The following is an 18,952-nucleotide window of genomic DNA, read 5'->3' as shown; positions in this document are numbered from 1 at the left end:
AACTAACGTGACCACTAACGTGGAATGGGAGCTAGCTTGCAACGTTAATGAGAAAAGTGATCGCCAATAACGTCTTCGAAGCCATCATAGCCCACGTTAATTACCACGTTAACTACATTAACGTGGTAGTTAACGTGGAGGAAAAGGAAGCTCCAAGCATTAGTGGTAAAAGTGAGTGCCACTAACACTCCAAAAGTGCAATTGGCTACGTTAAGAGTCATGTTAACTCAGTTAACGTGAACTCTAACGTGGAAGAGGAAGACAATGCCAACGTTAGTGACACTCACCTTTGTCACTAACGTTGGAATAAGCCCATATTGGATACGTTAAGAGCCACGTTAACTTAGTTAACGTGAACTCTAACGTGGAAGGAGCAAGGATGAGCCAACGTTAGTGACACTCACCTTTGTCACTAACGTTGGAGATGGCAATCAACACCACGTTAGTGGTCACGTTAACGTGGGAAAGGTGTGTTTGGGAGCATTAGTGAAAAAGGTAGGTGTCACTAATGCTCTCGAAGATTTGGCAAGCCTACGATAAAGGTCACGTTAACTATACTAACGTGAACTCTAACGTAAGGAGAAAGGGGGTACTCTCAACGTTATTGGGAAAGGTAAACCCCAGTAACGTTTGCGAAGGGCCAAGAGGCATCGTTAGTGGTCACGTTAGTGCCACTAACGTTGAAGTTAATGTGGACCATTTTGGGTTAGGAACGTTAGTGAAAAAGGTGATTGTCACTAACGTTCTCGACCCCACATTTTCACTTAACGTTAACACCACTAATGCCCTAAGCTAAAGTCCATGCCTACTGCACACTTTCTTTGCAAGTGAAGCTGAGCCCACTAAAGATGATAACTGCTTCAACTCAAGATGCTAAGGCCCATATCCAAGACTTGGAGAGCCAACTAGAAGATCAGAAGAGTAGTATAAATAGGAATAGTTTTGAACTAGAAAAAAAAGCTTTTGGATTGAGAGGACTACTCTCTGTATAATTTTACTTTCTCTGCAACTTCTAGTTTTACTTTTCAGAATACATTCTCCATCTTTGTTTTCCATTCCCAGAGCCATGAACAACTAAACCCCTTTCATTGGGTTAGGGAGCTCTGTTATAATTTGATGGATCAATAATAGTTTTCATTACTCTTCTTCTTTCTTTTCTCTTGATTTTACTAGAAAGCTTTCAATCTTCATCCAATTGGGTAGTTGTCTTGGAAAAGAAGCTATTCATACTTGGATCTCTTCGGAACCTTGGAAGAGGAATGAAGGGATCATGCTAGAAATGCTTTCTCATGTTGGACCAAATTGGGGGTTGGGCGGATATGGTGACATATAATTCTCCCAATACTTTGATTTGGAAATACATGTGGTATAATCAGTGACCATACTTTATCTCTTCTCATGAGCAATTAGACCAAGGAATTGGCTATTGATCAAGATTTGAGATTGAATTACCAAGGAATTGGAATTCAATCACTTAAGATTGCCAAGGAGATCAATGAATGCATTGATTGAGGAAGAGATGAAAATGAACTTGATCCGGAGAATGCAATATCTCCTAAGCTCAATGAATTCCCCATTTCTGATCTTACCCATTGATAAACCACTATTTCATGGTTTATCTTGTGCTCAATTGAGTGGTTTTTACCAACTCTTTACCCACTTATTCATACTATTTGCATGGTTTTATATTTCCTTCCTAATTATGTGTTTTGATTGAAAACATGCTTCTTTGATCTTATATTTGCTTATTATTAATCCTCTCTTATTACCATTAGATGCCTTGATATGTGTGTTAAGAGTTTTCAGATATTATAAGGCAGGAATAGCTTGGAGGATGGAAAGGAAGCATGCAAAAGTGGAAGGAATGCAAGAAGTTGGAGAAATTGCTAAGCTGTCCAGCCTGACCTCTATGCACTCAAATGGCTATAACTTTAGCTAAAGAGGTCCAAACAACGCAGTTCTAGTTGCATTGGAAAGCTAACGTCCGGGGCTTCGATTTGATATATAATATGCTATAGTTCTTTTAAAGCTAGGTGACGCGACCGCGTGATCCATGCGGCCGCGTCGCAGTGACGGAAATCCAGCGTGGCAAAATTTAAAACTAGCGAATTCTGGACTATTTTTGACCCAGTTTGCGGCCCAGAAAACACAGATTAGAGGATATAAAGTGGGGGACTGCATCCATTCATAAGGAGGCTCTCATTTTTACAATTTTAGGAGTAGATGTAGTTTTTAGAGAGAGAGGTTCTCTCCTCTCTCTTAGGATTAGGATTTAGGATTTCTCTTAGTTTTAGGAGTGACTCTCAATCCCAGGTTCTTTATTTTTATTTACTTTCTCAATTTAATTTATGAATTCCCATGTTATGATTTGAACATTTTATTTAATATAATTTGAAGTATTTCAGATTTATGATTGCTCTCTTTAATTTATTAATGCCCTGTGTTTATCCAAGTTATTTTCATTCAAGTAGAATTTCTCCCCTTTTGGCTTTGGTTAAATAATTGGTGACTCTTGAGTTATCAAACTCATTGTTGATTGAAAATTATAATTCTTCAAGAATTAATTCATCCACTTAACTTACCTTCATAGTTAGAGGTTAATAAAGTGGGAGAAAAATCCAATTCTCATTACAATTGATAAGGATAACTGGGATAGGACCTCCAGTCTTCATACCTTGCCAAAAGTTTATTTTATTATTACTATCTTATTTTATTCTTTTTGTGCAACATACTGCTCCCTTACTTTCTAAAACCCCTAATTTACAAAACTCATAACCAATAATAAGAACATACCTCCCTGCAATTCCTTGAGAAGACGACCTGAGGTTTGAATACTCGGTTATCAATTTCAAAGGGGTTTGTTACTTGTGACAACTAAAACGTTTGTATGAAAGGACTTTTGAAGGTTTAGAAACTATACTTGCAACGAGGATTTATCCACAAATTTCTAGACTACGCAAAAGTTCTCTCATCACCCATTCTCTTTACTTTCTGCCATTTACTTTCATGCTAAATTCCCCATTCCCCATTTAAGATTCTGTAATTTACTTTCCGTCATTTATATTCAGCTTTTTATTTCCAGCATTTACATTTTCTGCCATTTACTTTCCCACCATTTAATTTCCTGCAATTCTCAAATTAAATTCTGCTTAGCTCAACTAGAACATTCCTCTAATTAAAGTTGATTGACCAATCAATCCCTGTGGGATTCGACCTCACTCTATTGTGAGTTTTTATTTGACGACAATTCGGTATATTTGCCGAGGGAAATTTGTTGAGAGACAAGTTTCCGTGCATCAAGTTTATGGCGCCGTTGCCGGGGATTGATTTTGCATCAACAATGATTAAATTGGTGGATAACTAGATTGAGCATTTTTTTTTTTGTTTGATTTCATTTAGGTAATTCACTTTCAGTTTAGCTGTTTTCTTCCTTTTCCCCTAACCTTTTCTTAGTTGTTTACAATTTAGTTCACTAACCCACTAACTGTTTGATATATTGCATCACTCACACTAACAGCATTTCTAACAAGAATACTCTCTGCATCTACCCCCTTCTTGCTTTTGCCTTATTGGTTGTATGACAGGTAGAAGAAGTGGAGCTTCAACTTCCTTTGATTCTGAACCTGAGAGGACCTTCCTTAGATTAAGGAGGGAAGCAAGAGGAAAGAGAGTAGTTGGTAAGGAGGAAGAAGAGGAGTATTTTGAACCAGACATGGATGAGAATATAGAGAACCATCATGAAGAAGAGGCTCACAACTATAGCAGAGAAGGCCCAGTGCATCATGCTGGGCAAGAGAGAAGAGTTCTGAGATCTTACATCAATCCAAACCCAGGAAACTGTGGAAGTAGCATCCAAAAGCCAACCATACATGCCAACAACTTTGAACTAAAGCCACAGCTCATCACCCTTGTTCAGAACAACTGTTTGTTCGGAGGAGGTGTCCAAGAAGACCCCAATCAACATCTAACCACCTTCCTGAGGATATATGATACTGTGAAGTCTAATGGTGTTCATCCTGACACCTATAGACTGCTTCTATTCCCCTTCTCACTCAAGGACAAGGCATCTAAATGGCTGGAATCCTTCCCGAAGGAGAGCTTAACAACCTGGGAAGATGTGGTGAACAAATTCTTGGCGAGATTCTATCCTCCTCAAAGAATCAACAGGTTGAGAGCTGAGGTTCAAACTTTCAGGCAACAAGATGGTGGGACTCTATATGAAGCATGGGAGAGGTTTAAGGATCTGACAAGAAGGTGCCCACCAGATATGTTCAATGAATGGGTGCAATTACACATTTTCTACGAAGGTCTTTCTTATGAATCAAAGAAGGCAGTAGACCACTCATCCGGGGGATCTCTGAACAAGAAAAAGACCATTGAAGAAGCCATAGATGTCATTGAGATTGTAGCTGAGAATGACTACTTCTATGCCTCTGAAAGGGGCAACACTAGAGGAGTAATGGAGCTAAACAATGTGGATGCACTGCTAGCCCAGAACAAGCTGATTACCAAGCAGCTGGCTGACCTTACCAAGAAGATGGAGAGGAACCAAGTAGCAGCAATCACCACCTCAACAGCAGCTCGAGAAGAAGTGAATGAAAAAGCAGAGGGTGATCAGGAACAAGCCAACTACATTGGAAATCCACCTAGGTAGAACCATGACCCATACTCCAAGACTTACAATCCTGGTTGGAGGAACCACCCAAACTTTGGGTGGGGAAATCAACAAGACCAAGGCCAATATCAGAGACGCCACAACCCCAATAACAATGCAGCTCACCAACATTCCACATAGAGATCATATCAACACCCACCTAACAACACACCTCAACATCCATACCAAAGCCAAAATGGCCCTTCTCATCCCTCCAATCTCAACTCACCATCATCGGAAGAAAGACTATCAAGGATTGAGACTCTACTTGAAGGCATATGTAAGGAAATCCAAGATAACAAGGTGTTTAAAGAGAAGGTGCGAGCTAATCTCAAAAACCAGGAAGACACCATTCAGTGGCTAGAATTTCAAGTGGGATACCTCTCTGAGAAGATTCCCAAACCCACTGACGGCTTCCCAAGTGACACAGAGAAAAACCCGAGAGGTGAAGCAAAGAAAGTAAGATGGGAAGACTGCAAGATGGTCACTACAAGTGATAAAGGGACTGAGGAAGAGCCGAACAAACTATTAGAACAACCTGGAGACACATCAGCAGAGAAACAGAAAGAGGATCACCAAGAAACCAAAATTTCACAGAAGGAGCTGCTGAGACTCTATGCACCTTTTCCCCAAAGACTCAAAGGTGGTGTAGAAAAGAGAATATACTCAAGGTTTCTTGACATATTTGCATCTCTCGATATGAACATACCATTCATCAAGGCTCTCCAACAAATGCCCTCATACATTAAGTATATGAAAGAGTTGCTGACCAGGAAAAGCTCACTGAAGGGAGGGCAAATAATAGTGATGAATAAGGAGTGTAGTGCTCTCATTCAACCAGAGTTGCCTACAAAAAGGAAGGACCCAGTGAGTTTTCACATCCCCTGTGCCATAGGAGAAACAATGTTTGACAAAGGACTCTATGACCTGGGAGCAAGCATCAACTTAATGCCTTTATCCCTTATGAAGAAGTTGCAGATCAATGAGCTAATGCCCACAGATGTGGTCATCAGGCTGGCTGACAAAACTCAAAAACAAGCAGTAGGAGTGGTGGAAAACGTATTAGTAAAGGTTGGGAACTACTTCCTTCCTACAGACTTTGTCATATTGGAAATGGAAGAGAGTCACCTTCACCCAATCATATTGGGAAGACCATTCCTAGCTACAGCCAGAGCGCTCATAGATGTGGAGCGAGGAGAGCTAATATTGAGGATACATGACGAACAACTCGCATTCAATGTCTTCAATTTCTTGCGCGTCGCTTCTCGCTGGTTGCCTCCTTTATTTTTTGTGCTCCTTCCATTTTTGCAAGCTTCCTTTCCATCCTCTAAGCCATTCTTGCCCTATGAAGTCTGAAACACTTAACACATGGATCACAGCATCGAATGGTATGAGAGGATATTAAAAGTACACAATTTAAAGGCTTAGGAAACAGGTTTTCAATCATAGAGCATTATTAGAAAGGAACTGTAAAATCATGCAAATAGTATGAATAAGTGAGTAAAGAGTTGATAAAAACCACTCAATTCAACACAAGATAGACCACAAAATAGTGGTTTACCAAACTCCCTACACTTAAACATTAGCATGTCCTCATGCTAAGCTCAAGGAGACAAAGAGAATGAATAAGGGAAAGTAAGACTCATGAAATGCAACCTACATATGAATGCAACTATACGCTAAAATAATTCTGTCTACTTGGTTAAAAGTAAGCAAGTTCTCCAAGACAGACATAGTTCAGATTTCACTAATTCAAATCATACAGTAAAGACAAGTAAACGTGTAAGAAGATAGCTCATGAAAGCAGGGAACATAGAATCAAGCATTGAACCCTCACTAGTAGTGTATATCACTCTAATCTCTCAAGTGTCTAGGGTTAATCACTCTACTCTTCTCTAGTAATGCTTTCTAAAGCTTTATTCTTTATCTAACCAATCAACACAATTTAGTATACCAATGCAAACATCATGAGGTCTTTTCAGGGTTGTAATGGGGTTAAGGTAAGGGTGAGGATACATGTATGGCCAAGTGAGCTATAATATGAATCTTTGACTAACCTAAGCTCTAACCTAACACACGCACACACGCTCTATGTAAATCTAAAATCATACCTAGCTACCCAATATTCCCACTTTTTCATCTCATACTCATGCATCAACCTTTCTTTTAATTTTTATCACATATGCATTGATCTTTTCCTTAACTTAACTTAGCATTGGGGTAATTTTGTCCCCTTATTTATTTACTTATTTATTGATTTTTTTTTGAAAAAATAAAAATAACTTATCAATGCACATGGATTTTTAATTTTTCTGGTCTCACATGAGTAGGTACCCAAATTTCCAATATTTTATCAAAGTAAGAACATAACACATTGCCTTACTAACCCATGTTCCCACAGTTTCCCCACACTTAGTTGATACACAATTTCTATCTTAAGCTAACCAAAGATTCAATTGGGGTGATTACTTATTTTTCTGCTTAAGGCTAGTGATGTGGTAAAATATAGAATAATTGGGGATTAAAAAGGCTCAAGGTGGCTAACAAAGATAATTGAAAGGGTAGGCTATTTGGGATAAGTGAGCAACAATCAAATAATGGCCTCAATCATATGCAAGCATGTAAATACACTAAATAGTGGACATATAGAATGGAACAAAGTGAAGATTACAATTATAGAAAGGGAAACATACAAGAATAAAATGTTATGGTTAAATAATGTAACCATATCGTTTAAGCTCAAGTCTCACAGGTTGTGTGTTCTTAGCTATGATTCATGTTACAAATACAACTCCAAACAAGTTTAACACAAATTTTCGATTTAAATTAGTGAAATATCATAAAATAGGGTCTTGAAAAGAAACTCATTACTTCAACCAAGCAAAACATACATGCAAACAATCATTTAACATGCAATCTATCCTATTTAATAAAAGAAATTGGTGTTAAGAGCTAGAGAAGTTACCTCCGGAAGTCAGGGACGACCTCCCCTCATTTAAAGCTTGGCACCATCCTCGGTGCCATCAGTAAGGAGCAAGGGAGGGCTAGAAGCATCGGCTCCAGTGTCTGGTTCGCCTTGGCTGCCTGTGTTACTGGATGAAGGGGAGTCTGGGGTGTCCTTTGGTTCTGGAGGTGGGTGTGTACCAAGTATGAGTTTCTTTAGGTAGTTGTATTGGCGCTTGTTACGGTGCTCCATTTGCCTCATTCGCCGGTCTTTCCAGTCGAGCCTTTCAAGAATTTGAAGGAACATCTGATGGGTAGATGGTGCTTGTGGTGTAGAAGATGGTGAGATAGAGGAGGGAGGAGGATCCAAAGATGGATCATCAGGCCGGGTTGCAGAGGGAGCTGGCGGCCTGATGTACTTCCCGTTTGGGACATACTGATCGGCTATGGGGATCATGACCTTCGTATCGCCCGCCCGAAAGGGCACGCCTGCTACAGAGACTAAATCTGAAACCAAGGCGGGGAAAGGTAGGTTACCCGCTATCTGTACGTGTCCCATGGCAGCCTGGATGTGTCGGGGCAGGTTGAGGGGTTGCTCTGTCAGGATGCACCAGAGGAGGAAAGCCATGTCTGCTGTGAAGGTCGACTCGTGAGTGCTCAGAAAGACTTAGTGGGACATGATTTGTGCCCACACGCGAGCCTCCGTGGTGAGTGACTGGGCTGAGATGCTCTTAGGTCAGGTCCTATGCTGTCCGTAAATCCACTTGCTGCCAGGTTGTGCTATGACACCAAGGACGCTATTCCAGTCGAACTGGTAAGTCTGGCACTTGAGCGAGGCCTCCTGATAGGCATCCCATCCCTCTGGACTAGGTGGAAGGTCCAATGCTCTCTGTATGGCACTTTTGGAGACAGGGACTTGCTGATGACAAACGTAGACAGTTTGCAGAGTAGGTGAGTGGCAGTTTGAGTAGAACTCAACCACCCACGACAAGTTGGCCTCTCGCAGCTGCCTTCTCAAAAATCCCACTGTCTCCTCTCTATGCGGGGCTCCACAAAATCAACAATGTGTGTTGGAATAATGAGTAGGTGCTCATTGTTGTAGTTCCTCTCAGTTAATATGGGGAACATCTGTTCGCAATAGCGGTTAGCGAACCGTGTGAAGTCCCGGGCGGGGAAGGCTTTCTCAGATTCATCAACCTTAATAATCTGCTTCATCCGCTTTGTTGGTGGCTTGACACTGGTAGATGGAAGTGCCTTTTCCAGTGTTCTCTTGGTTCCTCTCGTTTTTGGGGTCTTGTCAGGGGCTTTCTCTTTTCCTTTCTTAGTACCCATGTCTAAAGAAGAAAGAAAAGGAAGAACATTAAATATAGATAACTAAGACCGGAAGGGAGAAAATTTCAATTGATAATGAATGCCAAAGGAAAGATGTTAGCCCAACAACATGGTAGCTACAACATGTATGTAAGACATCAATAAAGATTAAAGAGGCAATTCATAAAATTATATGCAAGATGATAAAAGCATGCAAGTAGTAGGCATGAGGAGCACAAATCAAGCATCAAGTAATGAGTGTGTCAAATAAAAGAGCTCATGTAATAATGACAATTGTGAATAATAATCTCATATACATGTGGGGCACAAGTATTGTGAAAAAGAGGCACATAAGTAAAAGAGTAAAATAAAATAGGATTCCAAGTGCCATAAAAGGTTTTTCACAAACACGTGGTGCGCAAGGGATAATAAGAATGAAAATAATGTAATCCAAATGTATAAGAGAGCCAAAATAAAATATCAATTGTCAAATCACTCCTCACGCTGTTCACCAGCTTCAATAAAGTAAGGTAAGACCCAAATAAAATTCTAACACCAACATGAAAAATTCAAAAAGAAAAAGAAATCATGAATGTAAAAGAAAAAGAAGAAGGAAACATAAAGTAAGATAATAATGAAAGAAAATTAAAAGGGGAAAAAAAGAACCTTGATGAAGAAGATGAAGAAGGAAGGAAGAAAGTAATAGAAAGTAAGAAGGAATAGGGAAGAAGAAAGAAAGAAGAAAGAAAAGATAATTAGGATTGAGAAGAATTAGGATTGGGGAAGAAAAGATAAGAATTCTAGCGCCGATCTAGTTAAACTGTGCGTCGCATGCGACGTGGACGCGTGGAGCACGCGTTCATGTGATTAGTGCTATGTTCAAGTGATGCGGACGCATGGGTGATGTGTCCGCATGACCTGATTTGTGCTATTGGCGCGAGAGCAGCCTTGCATACGCACAACTTTCTGTTTTGTTCGCATAATGCCAAAATTTAGGGTGACGCGTGCACGTTGGGGACGCGCACGCATGAATGGCCTCTTTTTGAAAAATGATGCGGACGCGTGGGGCACGCGTTCGCGTGATAGGACTTGTGCTTCTAGCATCATTCCAGCCCTACTCCATCATAACTCTCTGCCATATACCTGTTTACGTCGATTTTGCAGGGTCACGCGTTCGCGTGGGTGACGCGCACGCGTGGGAGGCTGATTTTTCTAATGATGTGGACGCGTCGGGCACGCATTCGCGTGGGCATGCTTGTGCCTAAGGCACGCCTCCAGCCATGCTCCTGTGTGACTCTCTGCTTCTTTTTTTCCTTGTTTCGAATGCACCTATGACGCAGACGCGTCAGCGACGCTTGCGCGTCGTGTGCGAATTTTTTTTTTTGCAGAATGCAGGATGCAGCTAATTGATGCAGAGATGATGAATGGATTCTTAGAAAAACAAAACAAAATAAAATGAAGTTAAGAAGAAAACTGAAAGATCATACCATGGTGGGTTGTCTCCCACCTAGCACTTTTCTTTAACGTCCTTAAGTTCGACGGTCCGCTAGCTCAGTTTTCTGCGATTCGTGGATCTTCCAAGAGGAAGATCTCTAGCTCCTTGGTTTTCTTCATCCTTTCACCATGATATAGCTTTAAGCGATGTCCATTTACCTTGATGAATTTAGAGCTTGAAGGATGATTCAGGTGAAAGACTCCGTATGGCTCTGCCTTCTCTACTCTGTAGGGACCTTCCCATCGGGATCTCAGCTTACCTGGCATGAGTCTTAGTCTGGAGTTATAAAGGAGAACCAGCTCCCCAAGTCTGAACTCTCGCTTTTTGATGTGCATGTCATGCACAGCCTTCATCTTCTCTTTGTATAGCCTGGAGTTACCATATGCTTCCAGTCGAAGGGTCTCCAGTTCTGCTAGTTGCATCTTTCGTTCAGCTCTGGCCTTCTCAAATCCCATGTTGATCTCTGTTACCGCTCAGAATGCTTTGTGTTCTATCTCTACTGGGAGGTGACATGCCTTCCCAAAAACCAGGCAGAAGGGGCTCGTCCCTATAGGTGTCTTATAAGCTGTCCGATATGCCCAAAGCGCATCTTGTAGCCTGGTGCTCCAGTCCTTCCTATGAGACTTGACTATCTTCTCCAGGATACGCTTTATCTCTCTGTTAGACACCTCCTCTTGTCCATTAGTCTGGGGGTGGTAGGCTGTTGCTATCTTGTGAATAACGCCATGCTTCTTCAGTAGAGCGGTCAGTCTCCTGTTACAGAAATGGGTACCTTGATCGCTCACGATTGCTCGTGGTGATCCAAAACGACAAATAATATGGTTTCTAACAAAGGAGACAACGACGTTAGCATCATCAGCATGGGTAGGAATCACTTCCACCCACTTAGAAACATAATCTACAGCTAACAGTATATATGAGAAACCGCTTGAGTTTGGAAACGGACCCATGAAGTCAATGCCCCAAATATCAAAAATTTCGGAGGACAACATAATTTGTTGGGGCATCTCATCCCTTTTGGATATATTACCAAACCTCTGGCATGGGAAACAAGATTTACAGAAGGTAGTAGCATCTTTAAAAAGAGTAGCCCACCAGAATCCACAGTCTAAGATTTTTCTAGCTATCCTTTGAGGACCAAAATGGCCACCACTCTCAGAGGAGTGGCAGGCTTCCAAAATGGACTAGAATTCTGATTGAGGCACACACTTTCTAATTATCTGGTCAGCTCCATACTTCCACAAATAGGGATCATCCCATATATAATATTTGGACTCACTTTTCAGCTTGTCCCTCTCGTGCTTAGTAAAATTGGGAGGGAAGGTATGACTGACTAGATAATTAACCACAAGTGCATACCAAAGAATTACTTCGGCTACTGTATGCAAGCTATCAAATGGAAAAGCATCATTGATAGGACTAGAGTCCTCCTTAATGTACTCAAGGTGACTCAAGTGGTCCGCGACTAAATTCTGAGAACCACTCTTGTCCTTAATTTCTAGATCAAATTCTTGCAACAGCAGTATCCAACGTATTAGCCTTGGTTTGGACTTCTTTTTAACTAATAAATACTTTAGAGCTGCATGGTCTGAGTACACTACCAACTTAGTACCAAGTGAGTAGGCTCAGAATTTATCCAGAGTAAAAACAATAGCCAGAAGCTCTTTCTCAGTGGTAGTGTAATTAGACTGAGTAGCGTTTAATGTCTTTGAAGCGTATGCAATTACAAAAGGATCCTTACCTGCGCGCTAGGCCAGCACCACTCCCATAGCATGGTTGGAGGCATCACATATAATCTCAAAGGGCTGGCTCTAGTCTGGTCCTCTCACAATTCGAGCTTGAGTCAAGGCGATCTTCAGCTTATCAAATGCCTCCATGCAATCCTCACTTAGCTCAAATTCAACATCCTTCTACAGCAGTCTGGATAAAGGCAATGCTACCTTACTGAAGTCCTTGATGAACCGCTGGTAGAAACCTGCATGGCCAAGGAACTAACGAACTTCCCTTACGGAGGAGGGGTAAGGCAGACTAGAAATGACACTTACCTTTGCTGGATCTACAGAGATACCAGTATTAGAGACAACATGTCCTAGCACAATACCTTGTTTGACCATAAAATGACATTTTTCAAAATTTAAAACAAGGTTTGAGCTAATACACCTGTCTAATACTCTAGATAAACTATCCCAGCAAAGGCTAAAAGAATTACCGTATACGCTAAAATCATCCATAAAAACCTCCATACAGCTCTCAAGAAGATCGGAGAAGAGACTCATCATGCACCTTTGGAAAGTAGCTGGTGCATTGCACAAGCCAAAGGGCATTCTCTTGTAAGCATAAGTCCCAAAAGGACATGTAAAACTAGTCTTTTTCTGATCTTCAGGAGCTATATGGATCTGGAAATAGTCTGTGTAACCATCTAAAAAGCAGTAATGTGATTTACCTGACAGGCGGTCCAACATTTGATTAATGAATGGCAGTGGGTAGTGATCCTTATGAGTGGCCTGGTTGAGGCGTTTGTAATCAATGCAAACCCTCTAGGAATTCTGCACTCTGGTTGCTATGAGCTCTCCATGCTCGTCCTTCACTGTAGTGACTCCAGACTTCTTGGGCACCACTTGTACTGGGATGACCCACTCACTGTCTGAGATGGGGTAGATGATATCTGCCTCAAGTAATCTGGTCACTTCCTTCTTAATAACCTCCAGTATGGTGGGGTTTAGTCTTCTCTGAGGTTGACGGACAGGCCTTGCTCCCTCTTCTAAAAATATCCTGTGCTCACAAACTTGAGGGCTGATTCCTACTATATCCGCCAAGCTCCACCCAATGGCCTTTTTGTGTCTTCTCAGCACACTAAGTAGCCGCTCCTCTTGTTGGGAGGTGAGTTCCCTTGCAATGATGACTGGGAGCTTCTGATTATCCTCAAGGTAAGCATACTTGAGGTGGGGTGGAAGGGGCTTTAACTCCAATTTCTGCTCCTTACTAGGCACTGGATCTGCTGGAGCTAGTGATAATGGCAAGGCGTCCTCATTGTGTTCAGATGGTTTCCCCACACTTGGACCATGCTCCATGTGAATCTCTTCCAATTCTTCTTGGGTGACTACAGCTACAATCTCATCAATGATGTCGCACTGGAAGACGGAATGATCTTCCAGGGATGCTTCATAGCTTCATTCAGATTGAAGCTCATTGCTCGGCCGTCTATCTCAAAAGAATAGGTTCCTGAAAAGGCATCCAGCTTGAAATTCAAAGTCTTCAGGAATGGTCTTCCAAGCAAGATGGATGTCAGCTTCCCTGAGTTATTTTGGGGCATCTCCAGGATATAAAAGTCAATGAGAAATGTAAGCCCCTTAATGCTCACTAGCACGTCCTCAGCAATTCCAACCACTGTAATAATGCTTTTATCTGCTAACACAAAACGAGCTGCTAACCTTTTTAAAGAAGGGAGCCTCAGAGCATCATATATAGACAAAGGCATAATACTCACACACGCTCCTAAATCACACATGCATTTAGAGAATATTACACCCCCAATGGTACAGTTAACCATGCATGGACCTAGGTCACTACATTTTTCAGGTATACCCCCCATTAAAGCAGATATGGAACTACCTAAATGAATAGTTTCTAATTCATTAATCTTATCCTTATGGATGCACAAATCTTTTAGGAATTTTGCATATTTAGGTACTTGCTTACTAGCCAGCCAAGCTTTCAGTTAAAACTCCGGTCCAAAATACTAGACATGGCCAATGGCCAGCCAAGCTCTAGCATATACAAATCAAACATATAACAGCTGATACTTCATTCAACTTGCTTCTGTTCTGATGAGTGGAAGCCTCGGTCCAAAAGAATTAGACATGGCTTTACAGCCAGCCAGGCTTCAACATGTTATCTGAAAACTCTAGAATTCATTCTTAAAAATTCTGAAGCCATAGAATAATTTATCTTCAAAAAAAAATTTTTTTTTACTATTATTTTGGGAAAAACAAAAAAGAAGAAAAATTTTTTTATTTTTTGAAAATAAGAAATAAAAAGCTTAAAAATAAAATAAAATTACCTAATCTGAGCAACAAGATGAACCGTCAGTTGTCCAAACTCGAACAATCCCCGGCAACGGCGCCAAAAACTTGCTGCACGAAATTGTGATCCTTAACAATGGTGCCAAAAACTTGGTGCTCGGAACGTAATTCACACACTTTGTCACAACTTCGAACAACTAACCAGCAAGTGCACTGGGTCGTCCAAGTAATAAACCTTACGTGAGTAAGGGTCGATCCTACTGATGCACGGAAAACTTGTCTATCAACAAATCTCCCTTCGGCAAGTGTACCGAATTTGTCGTCAAGTAAAAACTCACAATAGAGTGAGGTCGAATCCCACAGGGATTGATTGATCAAGCAACTTTAATTAGAAGAATGTTCTAGTTGAGCGAAGCNNNNTTAGGAGATGTTGCAATTCTCCGGATCAAGTTCATTTTCATCTCTTCCTCAATCAATGCACTCATTGATCTCCTTGGCAATCTTAAGTGATTGAATTACAATTTCTTGCAATTCAATCTCTCAAATCTTGAACAATAGCCAATTCTTTGGTCAATTGCTCATGAGAAGAGATGAAGTATGGTCACTGATTATACCACATGCATTTCCCAAATCAAGTATTGAGAGAGTTATAGTCACATACCCATCCAAACCCAATTTGGTCCAGCATGAGAAAGCATTTCTAGCTTGATCTCTTCATTCCTCTTTCAAGGTTCAAAAGAGATCCAAGTTTGAGTAGCTTCTCTTCCAAGATAACTACTCAATTGGATGAAGATCGAAAGCTTTCAAGTAAAATCAAGAGGAAAGATAGAAGAAGAATAATGAAAATTAGTATTGATCCATCAAATTACAATAGAGCTCCCTAACCCAATGAATGGGGTTTAGTTGTTCATAGCTCTTGAAAATGAAAACAAAGATGGAGAATACATCATAAAACTAGAAATTGCAAAGAAAGTAAAATACAGAGAGTAGTTCTCTTTTTCCCAGCCTCCAGAACTTCTTTCTCAATTCAAAGCTACTCCTATATATACTACTTTTCTCAGCTTCTAGTGTGATTCTTCAAGTCTTGGGCCTTTGGATCTTGAGTTTGAAACAGTTCCTTTCTTTATTTGGGCTTGGCTTTACTTGCAGAGAGAAAGTGCGAAGTGGGCGGAGACTTTAGTTCAGGACATTAGGGGTGTTAATATTTAATGAGAATATAAGTTCGAGAACGTTAGTGACACTTAACATTGTCACTAACGTTCCAATGCACCCCTTTGCCTCACGTTAAAAACCCACGTTAACTAGGTTAACGTGGCTTTTAACGTTTCCTTGTTAACCTTCGAGAACGTTAGTGACACTCAACATTGTCACTAACGTTGGGATGGCTAAAGATGGCCACGTTAGAACCCACGTTAACCTAATTAACGTGGACTCTAACGTGAGAGCTAGGGGCACATTGGAACGTTAGTGATAATGTTAAGTGTCACTAACGTTGGGATGGCTAAAGATGGCCACGTTAGAACCCACGTTAACCTAATTAACGTGGACTCTAACGTGAGAGCTAGGGGCACATTGGAACGTTAGTGACAATGATGAGTGTCACTAACGTTGGCTCATCCTTCATTCCTCATCGTTAGCTTCCACGTTAACCAAGTTAACATGATTCTTGGGGGTTGTGTGGTTGCTTCAACGTTAGTGACAATGTTGAGTGTCACTAACGTTGTCGACAACTCTTCATCCCTTACGTTAGTTCCCACGTTAACCAAGTTAACGTGGGAGTTAACGTGGTACTTTGCACCATAGGCCAACGTTAGTGACAATGTTGAGTGTCACTAACGTTGGCTTCTCTTCCCCCTTTAACGTTAGAGGCCACGTTAACTAGGTTAACGTGGATTCTAACGTGGCCACTTATGAGTAATTGCCAACGTTAGTGACAATGTTAAGTGTCACTATCGTTGGCTCAACTTCTCTTCTCCATGTTAGAGTTCATGTTAACTTAGTTAACGTGACTCTCTAACGTGGGCATTGATGGCTTTTTGAGAGTGTTATTGGCAATCACTTTTCTCATTAAACTTGCAAGTTACCTCCCCTTTTCTTACTTCCTTTTGGTCCTGAAATCAAGCAAAAAAGTGCATAAAAGCTCTAGTCTAAGTCATGAGTAATGCAACATAATAATTGTCACTAAACTTATGCAAAATCCTTTCTTGAGACCTTGGTGTCCAGCACCTCTTTGGGTTACTAAGTGTTCTGTAGTGAAGGTTACTCTTGATAGTGGACTTTCAGCTGATAATCCCGAGTTAGTTAACCCAAGTTACCAAGTGATAAGGCACCCCTAAGAGCTTATTCATCCAAGTAGATCCCTCACACAGGAGCACCACAGACACTTGCCTTAGGATTAAAACCATTGATGCCTAGCCTTATTGCTTACTCTTTTTCTTTTGTTTTTCACTTCCATTGTTCTTTCCCTTTTCTCTTCTTAGGATCTTGTTATTAACTTAGTCTCACGAGTGTATCCAAAGCAAAGTATTCAGGCCAGATAATTGTCATCCCAGCCTTGTGGTTGAACCAACTTAGCTAACTTATGACTACCCCAAAGATTCATGAATGCACTTCCACATTATGAACTCTACTCTGGTCTTTTAAAAACATAATCATTCTCTTCTTCAATTTGATTTAAAATGGACAAGCTTACAAGTAAATAAGGGAATGATGCAGTGACATTTAAACCAGAAATCATGGACCTATTCAGAAGGAAAACTTAAAAGACAGAATTTTAAAAAGTTTAAACATAACATGGAAGCAGGTTCTATTTCATACAAGGTCTTCCTTATTTAAAGCATAGAAAACGATGGACTAAAAAGAACTCCACCACCTTTCATTCATGTGGATGTCCATGCTCCCATCCTTGTTTGTCCTCATTGTGTCTCTCTTGAGTGCTTGTACTTCCACTTCCCTTGCCTTTTCCAAGCAGCTTCCTCCAGAAACCACTATCTTCCATCTTCTTCTTGAGTGTCTCCTTTTGTTGTTTCACTTTCCTCTTTTCTTGTTCTACAAATTCTTTTTGGACCTCATCATATGTAGGGATGGCATAGTGTAGCTGATGCATATTACTGGTCATGTAGTTCAACTCGGCTTGAGTGTTTACATAGAACTCCTCCCTATGTAGTTGCCTTCCTTCATTGAGTACACTGAACTCATTGAAAGTTTTCATTTGGGCTATCTGCCGCTGGTTGAGTTCTTGCAAGTGCTTCTCTTGAATCTCTTGCCTCTCATTCACTTGGTTGATGGCTTGAGTGAGCTGGGAGTATTGTTCCTGCTGCTGCTCCATTTGTTGTTTTTGCCATGCTTCCTGTTGGCTCAGCCGGTTCAGTATTTGCTCTTGTCCTTCCATATGTCTCTGTCCCAAATCTTCAATGGCTCTTAGAAGGTGAGTCATATTCAAATTGGCTGGGTCATGATGCTCTTCTTGTTGATATTCTTCCTGATGATATTCCTCTTGATGAGCTTCTTCCTGGGCCCTTTGCCTTCCTATATGTGGCCTTCTTAGTTGCTGAGCTGGTGTGGTATAGACCATTCGCTCGAGTGTGACTGGACTCCCTGGGTTCACCCAGTCTGGGCTGCTGTCCTCAAATATTACCTTGGCCTTGTTGCACAAGCGGAGAATGGTGCTGGGGTACCAAAGTCTGGCACCTGAGTCAGCTTTCTCAGCTGACTCTTGAATCCCTTCGGCAATGAGCTCATGCACTTTGATTTCCCCACCTTGTACTAAGCATTGTACCATAGTGGCTCGATTGATGTTAACCTCTGAATTATTAGCAGCTGGTAGGATGGACCTCCTTACAGGCTCAAACCACCCTTTGGCTTCAGGGTGAAGGTCTCCCCTTTTTATGAATTTTGGTCGAGTCTAGGGTGAATCTCGTTCTCTGTTTATATGTATATACTGTGAGACCAGCCAACGTCCGCACCGCATTCGTATGCGCACTTTAACCTAAATCCTGTGTACGAGATTTCTATTTTGTGGATACTTCATGAGGTACCAGAGAGACGTCCTGTGGAAAAGTCTAATCGTGCAGAGGAGTAGCAGATGATGTTCTATCTTTTGATGACGTTCCACCTGACTTGAGTTGTGAAGACCTAGAACGTATTTTCCCTCCCTTTAGTAGGTTAGAGGGACTAGGTGAGTATAGAGTCTAGGCTAGCCTGGGTGCCAGCTTAGGGACTTCTTGAACAGGTCAGGGCCTGGGATGTTGTATGTATATATATGTATTTAGTTATTATCTAGCTATATCTAGGGGTGTTCTAACTAAAAGTCTATACTCTAATAAAGGCTGGATCACTGAATGTTGTTAACTACTTGAGATGTATTTATGTGTGGTGGTTTATAATTATTTTTTCTGTTATTATTTGTGAATTAAATATGAATGATACTGTTTGTTAATCCAAATGTTTTAAAAAAAAAGTACCTCGTAAAATAACTACGCTTTTAACAACGAATCAGGCTCATATAATAAATAATAGATAATAGAT

The sequence above is a fragment of the Arachis ipaensis genome, chromosome B02 (genome assembly GCF_000816755.2).
Source record: "Arachis ipaensis cultivar K30076 chromosome B02, Araip1.1, whole genome shotgun sequence".
Taxonomy (NCBI): Eukaryota; Viridiplantae; Streptophyta; class Magnoliopsida; order Fabales; family Fabaceae; genus Arachis; species Arachis ipaensis.
The sequence above is the reverse complement of the archived record's forward strand: the minus strand, read 5'-3'. Positions refer to the sequence as shown.